We start from the raw sequence: 18460 nt of genomic DNA on the forward strand, positions 1-18460 counted from the left end.
TTGAGGACACGGGGAGGGGGAAGGGTAAGCTGGGAGGAAGGGAAAGAGTGGCATGGACATAGGTACACTACCAAATGTAAAACAGATAGCTAGTGGGAAGCAGCCGCATAGCACAGGGAGATCAGCTCGGGGCTTTGTGACCACCTAGAGGGGTGGGATAGGGAGGGAGGGAGGGAGACGCAAGAGGGAGGAGATATGGGGATATATGTTCATAAAAAAAGAAAAAAAAAGGACCTGAATTGAGTGTGAGGTGGAGTAAAAGCGCACAGCTCTCAGACCAGAAGGGCTTCTCTCTCCACGCCAGCTGCAGGATCACGGACAGTCACCCTCCCTCCTCCGTGACATACCAACTGGTCTAAGCCTCTGAGAGATTCTTAAGGGGCCAGTGAGAAAACATTTGTAAAACTGCCTTGTAAATCGTGACTTAACGGAATATAAAGTCGCTCACTCACCCTCTCTTAATACCGTGAAACGAGAACACGAAATTCTACCAAATACACACCGCTGTGACAGCCCCACAATTAAGCCTATTTGGTTAAATCGGTACGTTCTTAAGTGTATCATTTTGTTCTTAAAATATAAAAAGGAAAGATGTGTATAAGATTTTAAGGGATGTTGGCTTAAAATGCAACCACGTTCTGTGAGACGGAGGGCGGGCGTTGCTGGACGCAGCCATGAGCAAGGGAGATTCTGAAAAAGAAAAGGCGCAGACGTAACAGACCGCGGCCAGCCAGGGGGAGAAATGCACCAATACCTCCCCTCACATTTATGTGGCAGTTTCAATTTGGAAACAGTATATTTCCCAAAGCAACTCAGTGAACCGGGCTCGGGGTACGAATGGTTTTCATGGAACCGAGTGTACTGAGTTCCAAGGGGAGCGTTCTGACAGAGGCTATGGCCGGGGGAGGAGGGGCACTCACTCTGAATCGGGATTTAGAGGGAAATGCAGTAAATGCATAGAGAGTGAGGACAGTGCTGTGCTAAGGGCTGTTTTAACATAAACCAGTACTTCTGTGAAGGCTCGTGTGAGGGCCCCGGCCCTGGAGTCGGGAGACGGGGGGCCCGAGCTGACGCTCTGACACGCTCTAGCCATGAGAAGCTGCTCTCTGGGAGCCCAGTTTCTCTGTAAAATTGGGACAACGTGCTCTCTTGTGAGGAGTAGAGATACTGCATGTAAAGCAACTTGCACCGTGCCCTGCTCAAACGAAAGCTGTCATTACTGTGCTAACCTGCCGGGTCAGTCGCTGTTGAGACGCACACTTCGTTAAAATCATATCATCTTCACTAGGCTGCGAAGATACCAGTTTGAAAGCTTAGCTGACATTAGAAGCTGACAAATTCTACCTGCAATGCCTGGAGATGATTCACAATGAGAGCACGACGAGAACAGAAAGAACCATCCGCTTCCGCAGGTGCCAAGGTAGTGGCGAGGGTCCTCCCTTGGCTGAGGTGTGGAGTGAGTCTGGGGTCTGACTCAGATAATTCCTGCAAGGCCAGAGCCACAGGAATTGCTCAGAATGGGACGCAGGGCCCAGGGGAAGAACTCTAGCTGAAATGAGCATTAGGCTGGAAAGGTAAGATTAGGAAGCAGAAAGTAGGCCGCGGGCCGGGAAAGGCCCGAGCGAGTGGTATATACAGCTAGATGGCTGACTGGGTTCTCTGAGCTGGGCTGTGGCCAGGGGCTCTTTCTTCCACTGCCACTGCAGAACTAGCTGCCCGTGCAAGTCAGTAACCTTTGTCACCCATCCCCACCCACTCAGAACTGGCCTCACCTTCCTGGATGGGTCCTTGCCCAGCTGCCTGTCACACCCCAGTGGTGTCCACAGCTCTGCTCCTTTCCTCACCTGCAAAGAACAAGAAAACAAAGAAGTGAGCAGAGGCTGGGCCAGGTGAAAGGCCAGCAGCTATAGGTGAGCAAGGAGACTCCAGGCCCCTAGCAGTCTGGAAGATGCCCTTGGTACAGGTGGAAGAGGCAATTCCATGTGGCAAAGGCCAACCCTTTTGCCCCCTTACAAAGCGATCTCTCAGCGTAGATCTACAGAAACTCACCAAGCATCTTCGAAGTTTGAGGCTTGGAGGGGCCGAGAGAGCAGCACAGGTTCTGATGAGAGTTGGACCTGAGTTCTAGTTTGTACTTGCTTTCCTCCGCCTCACGTGCATTTCCCTGCCTGACTGCCACCACCAGCTGGCAGGTTGGATCACCGTGCAATTGTCCAACATTACTGGCCAATGTATAAGAGACAAAAGATGGTTTAGGATTATCGACAAAGAATGTATACAATGGTGGGGTGTGTTAAAGATGAATACTGGATATTTTTCAAGACTTAGTATAATCTGTCATATACAAATAGACTTTGTGGATTTCCAAGAAGAAAATAGAGCATGTACTATTGCTCAAACTTTATTGTACTACAGAAAATGTTATGGGCTGAATTGTGTCCCCCCCTCTAAATTCATATGTTGAAGTCCTAAACCTCAGTACCTCAGCACGTGACTGTATTTGGAGATGGGACCTTTAAAGAAGTAATTAACTTAAAGTAGAGTCATCAGAGTGGGCCCTAACCCAATGACTGGTGTCTTTATAAGAGGAGATTAGGACACAGAGACACCAACAGGTGCACCCACAGAGAGATGACTGTCTGAACACAAAGCAAGAAGGCGCCGTCTGCAAGCCAAGGAGAGAGGCCTCGGAAGAAACCAACGCTGCCAACACCTTGATCTCAGACTCAGAACTGTGAGAATATACATTTCTGTTGTTTAAGCCACCCAGTCTGTGGTACTTTGTTGTGGCTGCCCTAGCAGACTAATGCAGAAAACCTATCAGCATCTTAATGATCAGTTTGGTATATGCTGGAACAGCATTAATCATCACTTTAATAGTTTTATTAAAATTTATTCTGGACGTTTATTCATTTTTATTTGCTAGTTTTGTAGTATCACTGGTTTATAAATACTAACTTTCCTACCTTTATGTGTGTTCTTTGCACTTGATTCACACACATCCTCAAATGGCCAATCTCTGCCATTACAGAAAGACAAACACTTCCTGTGCATTCTCGGGCTATACCCCTAACCCCTAGCCAGCAGCTTGGAGACTGTGGTGGTTTTGTACGATGTCAGTGTAGCTAAGCTGGAACTATGGATCCCAGAAAACCTGAGCAACATTTGGAAGGCAGAAGTGAAACGGGAGCAGTGTTTGCAGGAAGTCAGAAGGTCCATGTGGGGTCAGGTGCCGTGGCAGCTCCCAGCACAGCGGTGCCTCCACTGGCTCACCTGGCGATGGAGGGCAGCAGCTCGGCCTCCAGGCCCTCCAGCTGCTTATTCAGCTTCTCCAAATCCTGGTTAGGTTTGCGTGTAACTCCACAGCGAAGTGCACCAGCTCTTCTGCAGGTCACCGAAGTTGGAGGATTGGAGGCACGAGAGACCGAGGTGGGACACACGGGTTCCCATTCATCCGTCCATACAGGTTCCAGTTTGCCCCGCCATCTTCACTTCTCCACTTAGCATCCTTGCCCCCCTCCCCCCCTACCTACCCCATGAAGCTTGTCCATCCCGCTGACTCAGGCCCAGGTCTTGACTCAGCATGGACAGATTGCACAGACTGCATCACCAGCTCCCATAATCATGTGTGTTCTAATCCCCACAATATATGCCTTACTTTGCTTAAAGTGGTTTTGCAACTCTGATCAAACTTTAACTGATACAGAAGTTGGAACCAGGGTGAGTGACGCTGTAATAAAAACCTAAAACACGTGCACTGGCTTTGGGACCGGCCTTGCACGTCTGTCGGTGGAGGCTCAAATAAACATGAGGAAAATATTCTTGGAATCTGGAAGGAAGGAGACATTTTTATACAGTGGTGGGAAGTTTAGCAACATTGACATCCATGGTAACTTGGAAAATAGAAACTGTACCGATGAACCATGTGATCTAGCCACAGAATTGTCCAGGCACAGTGTTGACAGTGCCACCTGCCCTCTTCCAACTCCTACATTAAAATGAGAGGGTATAAAGATAAGCTAAAGAACAAACACTTAAATATAAAGGTGACAGGTCTTGCTGAGTTTGAAAATAAAATTGTTTCTCATTCTCAGATGACAAGCAAATCTAAAATTATTAAATGGCTCTGGATCTGGTTCCGGTCAAGATGGAGTAAGCAGACTCCTCGGTCTCTCTCCCACTGATTCCGTCTATAAACCCTAGACAGAACACATAAAGCAACTAACGAAGACTGAAAGGAAATAATAGCAGGTAGATTGGGGAGGGAAATCAAAACTCCAAGAAGGTCCAGTAAGATGGTGAGTGTCCTGGGTTTTTTTTCCTTCCACATTTCTTGGCATAGATGCAGGACAACCTGGAACTCAGAACTGCTTAAGTGGCACACACAGGAAAAAGTGCAAGAGAAACTCTCTCTTTCTGATCAAAGGAAAGGACAGAGAGAGTCACAGTCTTTGAGGGTCTTGGGGAGGGGAAGGGGCGTGAGTCACTGTGGCAGAGGGCAGCCTGTGGCTGACTGGATCACCCGAAGACGGCCACCACAGTATCTTCCTTCCCACATGCTCCTTTGACAATGTGGTTTTGTCATCTCCCATCGAGAGGTGGAGTCTGCGTCTCTTCCCCTTGAACCTGGGTGGACCTTTGTGACTACCTCAACCAACAGAGTATAGCAGAAGGGATACTATGTGACTTCTAAGAGTAGATCATAAAAGGCAATGCAGTTTCCTCCTGGATTTCTCTTTGGATACTTGCTTTTAGAGCCCAGCTGCCATGCCGTCCAGAAGCCCAGATACACGAAGAAGTCACATGTAGTTCTGACTGACGGCTGCAGCTGAAGTCCTAGCTGACAGCCAGCGTTAACTCCAGATTCCAGCCCCAGCCCCTACCTGACTGCATCCACATAAGAGACCCCAACTGAGAACCGCCTGCCAAAACCAAATCAACCCTACAATTTTGAGGGGTAATAGCACTGACTGATTTTTGTTGTTTGATGCCAGTGAAGTTGGGGTGGTTTGTTACACAGCAATAGGGAACTAGAACAGGGATCATAAAAACAGCTGTTTTGGTGTCTTGCTCATGAGCTCTCAGACTTTCTCCAGATCTACTGTCCTACCTCCCACCTACATCTCAGTCGCTAAAGTTTCCCCACCCTGTTGTTCTCATAGTGTGGTTTGCCCTTCTCATCTTGGTCTTCAGGAAAACCACTGACTAGTCAATCCCTCATTGACTAAGGATCCCCATACCCCAGACACTGACACTAGGAACACCTCCAAGATCCACCCCCAGTAACCTCACCCATCAGATGTGGAACCAGCAAAGTAGGAAGTTCCTCACCTGTCATGAGGTGGGAACAATAAGCCTCGATAGATCAGAAGCTCAGCAACCCCTTGTGAATGTGGGGAAGAGTAATGAGTGTAATTATTATAATCAAAGTATCACATTATGGAAATCTAAAGAAATGTTTTAGAGAAATACAGAATAAATAATGATGGAAGAGAGAAAAGGAGGAAAAGATAAAAGAGGAAATTAAAAGAAAATGGGCAAAAAAATGAAAAAAAAATAGATACAGGGTCAGAGAAATACCGAGAGAAGAGATAAAGATCATTAGGTGAGAAACAAAAAATGAGGAGAAAGAAGATCAAGTACAGTCCCTAACACTTGAGAGGTATGCCAAAAATACCTGCTGAAGGCATGCAAACTCGAGTGCGCACGAGCCAAGGGACTGTGCAAAAAATGTACTAGCACTTCACTGTATGTAATCTATACTTCATTTAAAAAGTAAACAAGGGACTTCCCTGGCGGTCCAGTGGTTAAGACTCCACGCTTCCAGTGCAGGGGGCACGGGTTCAATCCCTAGTTGGGGAACTAAAATTCCACATGCCTTGCGGCCAAAAATTAAAATAAAATAAAGTAAAAAGTAAACAGCAAGAAAAAAATGTACTAACTAGACTGATGCATATTGATCTTACATCTCTGCTGTTAGAACAGTAGCATTCAAGTGAGTTACTATCTATTTACAATGCAAAATTATGACATTTGGAGATGGGACCTGAAATTTGAGTATATTATTAGAAAAGACGTTATAAGGATGACTCTGCTTTTTATGGTACATACAGAAAGACTGAGAGAATGTATTGAATGCTGGAAGTTGGCTTCCTGACCATCTGTTAGGATGTTAATCATTAAGGAACAAAGCGTACTATACCATTAAATAAAGCATGCTGAAAGAAGACAATAGTCATGATAAGTGTAGAAATAAGCAAGAACAAAATAAGCAACAGTGTAGAAGCCAACAGTCCTCCCTTTACAGAGAGACACCAAACCAAAGAAGCATATTCTCTCCTACCTGCAGCCCTTGTACAATAAACCATCACTGTATGTGGAGGACAAAGGGAGGTTGTGACCTGCATCTCCAGTTTTGGGTGAGGAGAAATTACTCTACCAATCAGAGACAGATGCCAAGAAGAGAAGACAACTTAATCTAGTTTTACTCCTGGTAGCACCCTGGTTTGAGAGGGCCTGTGACACAGCATTCCAGACAGTGTATTTGGGCAAATGGGTTACAGGCGGGGCCAAAACATTGAGTCCCTCATCCCTTGGGGTGGCCACGTGCAGCTCCACACATTTATCCCAGCATGCAATACACAAATACAATTTTCTATCATTATCACTCTCTATATGTGTCCAGTGGGATGAAGAAGGTTGGGAGACTGTGTTGTGGTTGAAATGGTTCTTGATTTATGAGGCCTTCATATAGGTAACAAAATTCTGTGCATAATCTACCCTGATTCCAACCAGTTAAGAAGTAAAATCCCCTTCAGACTATCTCACTATTCCCTTGGGACTCTCCCTGCCCTCACTAACCCACATTCTGCTCCCAAATTTACACAGAGAGAAGTAAAGTTGGAGAAGGGTAACGGGGTAAATGTTCAGTTGTCACTGATCAGCTTAGTGACCTTGGGCAAATTACAAAGATCATATAGTGAAATCACTTCAACGTATAGATGAGGAAACCTAGACTGAGGTTAAATAGTTAGAAATATCAAAGATGTGCCTAGTGGTAGCACCAAGACAAGAACCCCTATTTTCTCCAGTCCCAGTATGCGGCTGTAACTGCCCTTGAACCAGACTACTGCCCTACACGCCTCAAGTAAATTATTCATTTAAATAAAAGAAAAAAGCACCACGTGCACTGTCACTATGGGAGATCAGCAGAGCTGTGATCCAAGGATACTGGCTTCCACCAGACGGGACGGTCGAAACGGGCAAAGAGCCTTGGTATGCTCACCCCACTTAAAGATCCGGGTTCTGCTTTGCTGATGCAGAAACCCCAGAACTGGGTGCATCATGGGAGGACAGACTCACACCAACTATCCCCAAAGACCTGAAAGCTAAACCAGAATGCTAGTTTACTACTGTATAAGGGGGAATAGGTCTTTCCAGACTGTTTACTCCAACCTCAGCAGCCCCTTCTCATTTTCCAGGTCCCTTGGAGGCTGCTTGATGAGCATGAGATCAGAGCACAGGGATTCCCAGGCCCCGGAACACCTGATGAAGCATCCTGTGCCATAATAGGGGATTTCAGTGACTGCCAGTTACTTCCTTCTCCCACCCCCTCACCTTCCCCCCACCCCTACTGCCGAATTCCTGCTTGAGAAGGTGGTGTTCAGCCATCCGCCTCCTATTAACAGTCATTCTTTCCTAGATAAAGCAAACACAGTTGATTCGTATTCCTCCAGGTTAATAACACCTATTATGTTCAGCCTCAGATAAGTTAATACAGATGTCCTGATATAAAGTATTGATTAGCTTAGGGCAGCTCTATCTCCTTAGTCAATAATTTACTGACTACATTCATTATCTTTTGATACTTCCTCATTGAGTCCCAGAGGTTAACTTCATCTCAAAGTTGTGTCTTATTGTTACTCCATGTACTAACTACAATATCTGCTACAAGCAATGCCTAGCAACTAGTTAGGGTGTCAACCAAAGAATTCTCATGGACCATCTTTTGAGAAATCATGAAGTGTAGCACGTATTATAGCTGCTCATTTCATATTTTCACCCTATGGCACATGGGGCTGATTCTGCTGCACTGAACCACACTTTTCCGTAACTTTTCTAGTTATTCTCACCCCCTTTTAGTTCATTTGTCATTTCTTTTTTTTTTTTCTTTTTTAATCTTCCAGCTACCTTTCGTCTCCATACTTATACCAGGGCACGCACGCAAGTATCGGCTGTACTGACAAACAGCCTCGGTTCCTTCTGGAAGGCAGCAAAGATGAAATCCTTATTTTTGGTGCAGAGTGCCACTGCCAGTTCTCAGCCCTGAGACCTTGGAGCCTCAGTTTCCTCACCTGCAAAATGATGACAGTCACTTTTGTCACCTGTTTTCTTCACAAGATTGCTGAGAAATTCAAATAAGATAATGCAGGTAAGAACACTGTGAAAGGCTCAGCAAGCCACACAAAGGTAAGGAAAAAATGCAGATAATTTGCAATAAAAATAATTAGGCATTCATGTTCACTCATTTAAATGTGGCTTTGCTCCTTTTTTGCATCAATTAAATCAAGAGAAATGTCAGGTATGATTCTTAGGGACCAAGATTATGTTTTTGCTGGGCAAGAGAAATATGCCCTCGAGTGCCTTGGGGATATAGTTAATTTGGTTTTTCTATGCTTTAGAATTAAAGCCCTATCTGGAATTCTCATGCCTTTTTATCCTTCTAAGCATTTTGTTGCTAATGTAGGAAAGTTCAGAAGCGATGAATATTCTAAATATATATTACTTTATTTAATGAGTATCTTCATTAATACTTATGGTTCATCACATGACTGGCTTTTTCAAAAGCAAGAGTAGGTGGATGGCAAGCCAACCCCTGTGCCTGCACACACAAAAAATTTGGAGACCCAAATAAGTAAATTTAATTAGAGATTGCACATGGCATGATTGTGGGATGCAGGCAAATTTACCCTGCCCTACAGCAGGAGGGCTTTGTCCTGGTGTGTAACATTTCAAAGGCCCTTGTTCATGGGAACCATTTCTCCCTTCTGCATAGATGATTTTGCAGCTGCTGTCAGGTGTAGAGATTTCATTTTAAATACTGAATGTTGGGCTTCCCTGGTGGCGCAGTGGTTGAGAATCTGCCTGCCAGTGCAGGGGACACGGGTTCGAGCCCTGGTCTGGGAAGATCCCACGTGCCGCGGAGCAACTAGGCCCGTGAGCCACAACTACTGAGCCTGCGCGTCTGGAGCCTGTGCTCCGCAACAAGAGAGGCCGCGATAGTGAGAGGCCCGCGCACCGCGATGAAGAGTGGCCCCCGCTTGCCGCAACTAGAGAAAGCCCTCGCACAGAAACGAAGACCCAACACAGCCAAAAATAAATAAATTAATTAATAAATACTGAATGTTCTCCAGCTCCTGTAATAACCTGCAGCTGTTTGACCACTCGGTGCAAGAGGCTGAATGTTGTGCATTGTCCCTGGAGCTGCTTCAGACCAAAGCAAAATATTTTCCACTTCCAAGAATCAGTGAAGGGCCACCTATCAGTGGAATTTAAAGTATTTCTCCAATTAAGCTCCAGACCTACAGAGTCAGTTTTGAAAGTGAGAAGAAAGGGACAGCAAGTCAGCAGAGTTGCTCTAAAAAGAACTGTTCTTGAGATGACAGAGTTCTCTGTTTGGAGCAGCCTTCGGCCCTCTTTCTGAATAAGGAAACACCTGCGTGCAGCAGGGGTGCAAAGCCCTCATTCCCTCCAGGCAAAATGAGAGAGAAAAGTCTGTGGATTTTTCAGTGCTGTTATCTAACGGTCAAGAAGTGAGTGCCTAACTAACAAGCAGCGTATATAGTGGATAGACAATACATGTTAGTCGAATGAATTAATTAGTGAACACCATAATTTTAATAACATTTTAACATTGCAAAACTCCATCAGTCTGAGTTCGAGTTTTTTCCTTAAAATTCTAAAAATACATGCTTGTGAGGTTGCAGCACCGCTCCAGGAGGGGCACCCACAGATGGGTGAAGGGAGAAGGTGCATATCTGCCTGGCAAGCCAGATCAGTGAACCCAAACCTGGCTTGGCACTTAACGGGATCAGAGAGATCCTGGCAGATTTCACTTATATCCCATGTCCTTTTCTATCTGGGCATTTCAGGAGCAGACATTAGACGCTGGTTTATTGCTTGGCTATTAATTTTTTTTTTTCTTTTTAGATTGTTCAGGATTGACCACACTAGAGTTGGTCATATTCCAAATACTTGCACCAAGTATCTGTAACAATAAGTGCAAACCTAATGGTATTTAGTTGTGTTCTGGAGGAATTTTGGGTAATGATTATAGACTCTAGAATTAGGAAAAGAAATAATGGGTGTGATTATCATTGCCTTCTGTTATCTATTCAACCCCTCTGTCTTGCTTTTCTTTCCGTCATAAAAATAGAATAGAAACAAAATGTCAAGGTTTTGTTTTTGCCACTGGATTGTCATATGTATTCATTTAATTTTTCTCCTCCACAGAAACAAGATGTCCTTGACTGAGGGGACATTTAGGGCCTAGAATACAAGGTTACACAATAGGGTTTGGTGCACAGAGATGCTGAAGCTGACCCCTTCTGTCTCCTTGTCCCAAACCTGAGGACCTTACTCAGAAGAGACTCTGGGATTTGTCATATTGTAATGTCCACAGGAAACAAGCTGTGGGTCTGAGAAAGCCGAAGCCTGCAGACTTGGACACCAGGATCCCAAGAGCAAATGTCTTAACTCAGAGCTGTGACTCAGGGGCCTCGGTAGAGGGTCTTCATCTTAACTGTGTTTGCCCAAGAACTGAAGGGCCCTTTACAGTGGAGTCCTTCAACCACGAAGGGAATTACAATTTGGGATCCTTGTAAGATACACTAAGAGGATACAGGAAAGAAGGAGGGCAATGGAGAGGAGAAAGGGAACATTCCTTCATTTACGCCCCAGCATTGTACCTAACCTCACAGCCTCACCAAAGTCACGGGCCACAGCTTCCGGCAGCAAAGCTGCGAGATCCAGGAGTCTCCCGGGACAACTCCTGATGAATGGTTATGCTGAATTGTTGATCCAACCTGGAGCAACTTGCCTTTCCTTCTCTCCACACCTCTGACGTCTCTGAGCTTCTTTCCAATGAGATCACTAGTTTGAGGGCAGTGCAAATGAAACCTAACCACACTGCTGTGCCTCTTTTTATTACAAACTTTTTCCTCCCAACACATTTCAGGGTGCGGTGCGTAAATGTACACGCGAACTTTTTTTTTGTCGGAACTGAGAAAAACGATGAAGCATTAGGGATGGCCTAGGTTTGGATATGCAATAGCAGCAGATCCTTCCGCTTAACCCCATGTAAAAAAAAAAAAAAAAAAAAAAAAGCGAGAGAGATTCTGTGTATTCCAGCCTCTGTCACCCTGGCAGCGCCTCCTTCAGGTCACTCCTGTGAGCTCGGACTTATGACCAGTTTTCAAAGACCGTCCCTGAGCGGAACCGAGAGGCTAAGGTACAGTTTTCAAATGTGGAGTTTCCTCTTCAGGACCTCCCGACTCATTTGTGTCCCAGCCCATCTGGGGGAGGACGGAGAGAGTCGCTTGCTAAAAGGCTGAGTGCCCACAGCTGGCCGCACTGAGCTGTTTCTGAAGCTCAGAGCAGCTCTGACTCATCCCTCCCACAGCCCGTTAACTTCTCACTCCTCTCACGAGGCCAGCTCCCCTTCTCACTCTGACTCCTACGAACCCACTTATTTTCAAATTTGCTCAATAACCGTGACATTCAAACCCAACCTGCTCCTTGCACAGGATGCTGAGAAAACACACAGGGGAAGTCGAGGGTCTGCAGTAAAAAATAATGACCATAAGGTGAGGGCTATTTTCTTGGGCTCTGGGTGGTAAGAAATAGGTGCTAGGAAGAGACTCCAGCACGTTTTAGGACACGTGCCCTCTTGCGCAATCAAGTTAAAGGAATTCAGTCATCCTAAATGGTGATTTTCAGGAAGTCACACCAGATTTTAACTGAATTCACAGGCTCCTGCATGATTAGGAACATAATACTTTGGGTACCCAAACAGGATTGAGCTGGTAACAATAGAGCTAAAATGATTTTCTGCCATAAAGTAGTAATGCTCAAAGTTATTCTCCCTGTGACACCTTCAGGCCCTGTTGCCAAAGTCACAAAAGTTAAAAAAAAAAAAAATTTTTTTTTCAGAGAAGGTTCAGGTCTTTCCTCCATGGCTCCAGCTGCCAATGCGATTAAAAAATGCAACAAATGCATAAAGGAGATTTGCAGCTAGATTTAAGAGAAACGTTTTTGGAAGAAAGGGCAAAAAAAAAAAAAAAAAAGCCATCAGTTTGGTGCAAAGTCACTGAAACCAGGTAGCAAGTAGCACCAACTCCTCCCATCCTTCCATCAGACACTGTGAATTTAAATGCATCTTCAGTTGTGCAGCCATTTCTGAGTTTGCCTCCTAAGCCCACCTACATTCAGTCCAGGGAATCCAGAAGCCTCCAAAACTTGGCAAAGAGGAAATGTTCAACTGATTCACTTAGCAAATATTTGTTGAGTGCCTACCATGTTTCAGCACTAAGACATAGACAATTATCCTAACAATAGTTGGCTTGGATATCAGCCCCCCAAAATTAACCACTGGACTATCAGTGGCAACCCCAGATATATATATATATATTCAACATAAGCCTGAATTAAAAATACAACTAATTTTCCACATTGTGATTTTTTTCGTATTTCTTTGCTTTAAAAGTTAGATCAGTACGGGCTATAGCCCTTTACTTTGAGCTCTGGACATCTGTATGCAACTCTCAGTGGAAGGGTCACCAAGGTGTCTGTCTAAGCGGCTCTTTAATCTCAGAGTGTTTAAATCTGAACTCATTGTCTTCCCTCCAATACTGTATGTCAGCTGGTGGCAGTCAATCACCCAAATCCATTCCTGTGAACACCCTTACCTCCAAGATCTGATCAATCGCCACACCACATCACTTTTACCTTTTAAACACTATTTAAACAACACAATAATGATCTCTTTTGTAGACACTGTACTAAGCATTGATAGATGGGTACTATTATTATTACCCCCACTTTACATGTGAACAAACAGGACTACAGAGGTTAAGTAACTTGCCTAAGATCACACAACTGTATATGGCAAACCCAAGTCTGTCTGATTCCAAAGACCAGGGTGTTTAAACGCTGTGCCTCTAATTTACCAATCAATGCCCTAGTTTAAGCCTCATCCCTTCTTCTGTCTCCTTATTGGTTTCTCTGCCTTCAATCTTTTTTTCTCATTTCTTTATTACCTTTATTATATTTTTGAAAGTCAAGCTTATAAAGGTATAAGATATAAAAATAAAATTCACTCCCTTAAGAACAGTTTGATAGGTTTCGACAAATGTATATGGGTGTGTAACCACCACCATAATCAAGATACAGAACATTTCCATCACCCCAAAAAGTTCTTGACCTTTGACAGTCAATCCCCTTTCCTGGTTCTTGACTTTGGCAATTGCTAACTGATTTTTCTCTCTGTAATTCTGCCTTTTAAAGAATACAATGTAAATTGATATGTAACCTTTGTATCTGGCTACTTTCACTTAACATAAGCCTTCTGATTTCATCCATATTGTTGTGGGTATCAATAGTTCAGTCCTTTTTTTTTTAAACTTTAAAAAAAAATTATTTAATCATTTAATTATTTATTTATTTATGGCTGTGTTGGGTCTTCGTTTCTGTGCGAGGGCTTTCTCTAGTTGTGGCAAGCGGGGACCACTCTTCATCGTGGTGCACAGGCCTCTCACTATCGTGGATTCTCTTGTTGCATGCTGAGCACAGGCTCCAGACGCGCAGGCTCAGTAATGTGGCTCACGGGCCCAGTTGCTCCGTGGCATGTGGGATCTTCCCAGACCAGGGCTCGAACCTGTGTCCCCTGCATTGGCAGGCAGATTCTCAACCACTGTGCCACCAGGGAAGCCCAGTTCAGTCCTTTTTATGGCTGAGTTGTATTCCTTTGCATGGATGTGTAGAGATACATTGGTTTATCCATTCACCAGATGAAAGACATTTGAGTTGCTTCCATTTTGGGGCTACTATGAATAAAGCCTCTAGAAACATTCACAGTTGGGTCTCTGAATGAACACATGTCTTCCTTTCTCTTGATTCCATAAATACATAGGAATGGGGTTATGGGTCATATAGAAAATGTATGTGTACACTTGGCTTTATAAGAATCTCTTGAACTGTTTCCCAAAGTGGCTGTATAATTTTGTATACCAACTGGCAGTGAATAAGTTCCAATTGCTCTGCATCCTTACCAGCACTTAGTATTGCCAGTCTTTTAAATTATCTAAGAAATCTTTGCCTAAGCCAAGGTCACAAAAAATGTTTGCGTGTAGAATTGATACTATATATTGATATTTCTTAAACGGTTGGTAAAATCACCATTGAAGTCATATGGTGTGGCATTTCTTTGTGGAAAGGTTTTTAATTACAAATCCAATTTCTTTAATTCAATTTCTTTAATAGAAGGCTGTTCAGGTTATCTGTTTCTTCTTGAGCTTTTTTTTTTTGAGACGTTTTTAAATAAATTTATTTATTTTGTTTATTTATTTTTGGCTGCATTGGGTCTTCATTGCTGCGCGCAGACTTTCTCTAGTTACGGCGAGCAGGGGCTCCGCCATGGCAGTGCACAGGCTTCTCATTGCAGTGGCTTCTCTTGTTGTGGAACATGGGCTCTAGGCGTGCAGGCTTCAGTAGTTGTGGCACGTGGGCTCAGTAGTTGTGGCTCACGGGCTCTAGAGTGCAGGCTCAGTAGTTATGGCACACGGGCTTAGTTGCTCCGCGGCATGTGGGATCTTCCCAGACCACGGCTTGAACCCGTGTCTCCTACATTGAGGGCAGATTCTTAACCACTGTGCCACCAGGGAAGCCCGAGTGGGCTTTAATAGTTTGTGTTTTTCAAGAAATGTCTATATCTAAGCTATCAAACTTATTGGCATAAAGTTGACCATAATATTTCCTTATTATCATTTTAATATCTGTAGACTCTGTAGTGATGGCCCTCTTTCATTCATAATATTGCTCATTTGTGTCTTTGTTGTTCTTTTTTGTCAGTCTGGCTAGAGGTTTATCAATTTTATTGATCTTTTCAAAGAAACAGCTTTTTGTCTTATCTATTTTCCCCGTTTTCTAGTACATTAATTTCTGCCTTTATTTTCATTGTTTCTTTCCTTCCACTTGCTTTGGGTTTAATTTGTTCTTGTTTTTTATAAGGTGAAAGCTTAGGTTGATAATTTGAGAACTTTCTTCCTTTCTAATATAAGCGTTTAATGCTATAAATTTCCCTGTAAGCCCTGCTTTAGCTTTATCCTAGAAATTTGATATGTATGTCATCAATTTTATTAAAATTATATTTTCTAACTTTCTTTGTAATTTCTTCTTTAACCATGGGTCATTTAGAAGGGTAATGATTAATATTCAATATTTGAAGGTTTTTTCCAGATATATTTCTGTTATTGATATATAGTTTAATTTCATGTGATCAGAAAAGTTACTTTGTATGAATTTCTGCATTCCACACTTTTCTCCTCAAAACCACACTAAATGAAAAACATCTCTCTGTATTGCTATGGAGTGGTTTCCAGAATACAGTGTGAATAAAGCAAGGTGGAGCTACATTTATATATGTTTTTAAATAGAAGGCTAAACCACAAATAAATTTGAAAAAATAATTCCCTAGATTGAGGGAACCAGTTAGAGGTGAAGGGTAGAAACTAGATTTCTCTGAAAAAACTTTGTTTTGTAGATTTTACTTGGGAAGCATGATTATAAAACAAAATTGAATAAAAGAGAAAAAGACAAAACTGTTAAAATAAAAAACAATAGGCTCACAAAATCATACAGATGAGCAAACTTTCTAAGCAAATACAGTGCTTTGTATTTGCTTAGGAAAATAAACAAATGTTTCTTCATTTGGACCTTCTTAGAAGAAGTATTGTGGCTTAATGAACAAGCATGATACACATTCCCTCAGGGGTATCTGAGATGATTTTAAGTGATCCATGGATAAATATTTTCTAAATTTTTAATTGTAATGCATTTATTGTAAAGTGTATTAGAAAAATAAAACTGGTATAACAAAACTGTGATTTCGGGGATATTATTGCTTAGGCCAAGATTAAGTAAAAATGAAGTGATTTTAATATTGAATAATATTATAGAGACAACACGGATACGGCAAAAATTTAAAAAGAGGGTGGGAAAAAAGCTGTTTTGGAAACAGTGGCTGACGAGATGGAGTTCAAGTTTTTGCACATGGCACACACGGTGCTTACCTCTCCAACCTCATTTCTTGCCACCTCTTGCTCAGCATTTTACGCTTCAGCAACAAACACCAAATACCACTGGTTTTCCACTCTCCCATCGGTGTCTTGCGTTCCTAAGCCCACCTTTTTCTACTCACCTACCCTCTGAACTCCAAATTATCCTTTAAAATAGCTTTCAGGCAGACCATACACCTGTACTTCTGCTCTAACTGTACTTGCCCACAATATCTGGGAATGATCTCTTTGTGTGTTTTTAACCCACAGGACTTTGAGCTCTCAGGGCAAGGGCTGTCTTATTTATCTTTGTATCCCCAGTGGTAACACAGTAATTATTAACTCAGTAATTTCTTGCGTAAAACCTAGAGTCGGTATGGAATATGTTTAGTCATAAAATGGTAGTGCTTTTATTGAAATCTCTTCTATGTGCAAGGCACAGTAATGGACAATTGGAATCAAAGAAGAATGAGAATAAACCGTTCAGGGAGGTTATAATGATCTCATTTAACCCTCAGAATGATTTTATGGGTTAGGAATTATCCTCTATCTCACAGATGAGAAATCTGAAGCTGAGTGGCAGCAATATAGCATAATGGCTAAACGACTGATTTCTGCCATTAGAAAGCCTGTGTTCAAATCCATTTAATAACTCTGAATGGGTTACTCAACCCCTGTAAATCTTGGTTTCCTCTTCCATAAAAGGGAATACTGATAACAATACCTATCTCTTAGGGTTGTTTTCAGGATTAAATGAGATAAGGTTGATAAGGCCACTTCAACAGTGCCTGGCACATAGTATTTATTAAATCTGCATATATATATCACATTTATTAAAATATATATCACAATAAGTATAATATAATAAATAAAAAAGACTGTTGTGCTGGTTCAAGGTCTGCCTCAAAAACAGAAGACATAAGTAAATTATATCCAAAAATAATTTAAAAGCAATTTAAAACTTTATATCATCTTTTGAAAATGCCATAGAAATTTTCCTTTATAATACACAACAAAATGTCTATAATATCCTCCTCATCCAGCAAAAAAGCCCTACTGATCACAGCATTCAACTACATCCAATCTTTTTTTTCCATGTCTCAACCCCATCCTCCCAAAACAGAACAAATCTCTCTCTTCAAACACACCTTATGCTGGCTCTTTTACTTTTTGCCCGTCTCATTTCATCTCCCAAACCTTTTATCTTCTTTCCCCAAGTAACTTTCTACCTGTTCATTGTAAATCAATTTTGCCGTGAACCTAAAACTGCTCTAAAAAATCAACTCTATATTTTAAAAACATCTTCAGAGCCTTCTTGGTGTATATGCTACATCACAACTCTTCAGCACAGTCTGGACAAAACCGACTATATTTTTCATTAGAGTAATAATAAAATTATAACAGCTAGTATGTTTTGAACATTTCTTATATGACAAGCACTGTTGTAAGTACTTCACATACATTATCTCATTTAGTCCAGACCACCCCATCCCCACGCCGCCAGCCCTTAACTTCACTCTGATCTGTTGAGTAAGGCAAAGATACCAAGATGGCAAAGACAGATGTATCCTCATCGGGCAGGACCTTCTAAATATGTTACCTCTTCTTTCCATGTCTCATTAAGTTAACCTCCCCAAATCACATACTTAGTAATGGAAGAGGTAACATTTCTCTCTGACCCAAAAACCCACAGTTTTTGCAAACTCCATGAGGATAAAAGACAAAATTATTCAAAGCAGAGCTGTCTCAAACTACAGTGTTGAAGAACAGATCAGTGGCTGCCAGAGGTGAGTGTGAGTACAAAGATAGAGCACAGGGAACTTTATGTGGTGGCAGAATTGTTCTGTATCCTGACTGCTGCTGGTTACATGAATTTATATGTGTTAACATTCATACAAAGTCCATTTACCTGTATGACGATTTTTTTTTTCAAAGCAAAGCTGTTTCAACACTTAGAAATTTTCTCCTATACAATGTGGATAAAATTGAAATCGATTCCAAAATTAAAAAGTAAAAAAATCTAAGCTGTCTTTCCGTTCTTCCTCTAGCAGAGCTGTACCCAAGGGTCAGCCCTTGGTAAAGCTGTGACTAAGCAAAGGCTCCTCTTACCCTCTTCCTCCCTTTCCGAG

This window comes from Balaenoptera musculus, chromosome 21 (genome assembly GCF_009873245.2).
Source record: "Balaenoptera musculus isolate JJ_BM4_2016_0621 chromosome 21, mBalMus1.pri.v3, whole genome shotgun sequence".
NCBI lineage: Eukaryota > Metazoa > Chordata > Mammalia > Artiodactyla > Balaenopteridae > Balaenoptera > Balaenoptera musculus.